Source organism: Volvox carteri (assembly GCF_000143455.1).
Source record: "Volvox carteri f. nagariensis unplaced genomic scaffold VOLCAscaffold_54, whole genome shotgun sequence".
In the NCBI taxonomy this organism is placed as follows: domain Eukaryota; kingdom Viridiplantae; phylum Chlorophyta; class Chlorophyceae; order Chlamydomonadales; family Volvocaceae; genus Volvox; species Volvox carteri.
Window position 1 is genome coordinate 39,784 of NW_003307597.1, and position 950 is coordinate 40,733.

A 950-nucleotide genomic window follows, 5' to 3' on the forward strand; every position below is an offset into this window, starting at 1 on the left:
CTTACAGCAACTGGTGGACGCACAGGCGGCACTAGCACGGGCCCACCGAGAGGACTGCAGCAAGGAGGCGATGGAGGCCCGCATACACTGGCTACGGGCAGGGGAGCGGCCGAGCCCAGCCATGACTGCGTTCATCCAGGCCCAAAGCGCGGACCAACAACCAGCTCCCGTCGCCCTGCAAGCNCAGTCCGGCCGCCTAGTGACTAATCCTAGCCAGCTTCCCCAGGTGGTCGCAGACTTCTGGAGTGAAGTGAGCCGAGCTCCCAACTACATCTGCCCCCAAGCCCAGCAGGAGGTGCTAAACTCCCTGGCAGCCGCCAACATCTCGCTACCCGCAGAGGCAGATGAACAGCTGGGATCCAGAACCATCACGGCCACCGAGTTACGAAAGGCTCTTAAGAAAAGCCAGCCTGGCAAGGCCCCGGGGTGGGACGGCATCCCAGCCGACATCTACAGGAAATTCTGGTCGGCCATTGGCACCACCATGGCTGGCCTGCTCACCGCCATAGGCTTGACGGGGCAGGTGCCGAAGGGCTTCTTGGAGGGGGTACTGACGGTGATCTACAAAAAAGGCGACCCCAAACTCCCTGGCAACTACCGTCCTATCACCCTGCTTTGTTCGGACTACCGACTGCTCACCAAAGTGCTGGCAAACCGCCTAGGCCCTGCCCTTGGCCAAGTCATAACCCCCGAGCAATCAGCCTTCCTACCTAGGCGCCTCATTGGAGCCAGTGTGCTATTCCTGCGTCACCTGTCACACCTCCTTCGCAAGCAGAACCGCCGGGGGCTCCTGGCATTCCTGGACTTCGCCAAGGCCTATGACACGGTGGATCGTGGGTTCCTCCTGGCAGCAATGGAGACCATGGGTGCAGGGCCACAGCTCTGCGCCTGGGTACGGCTGCTGCTGAGCGAAACGCGAGCCAGAGCGATGGTGAATGGCACAAATCGAA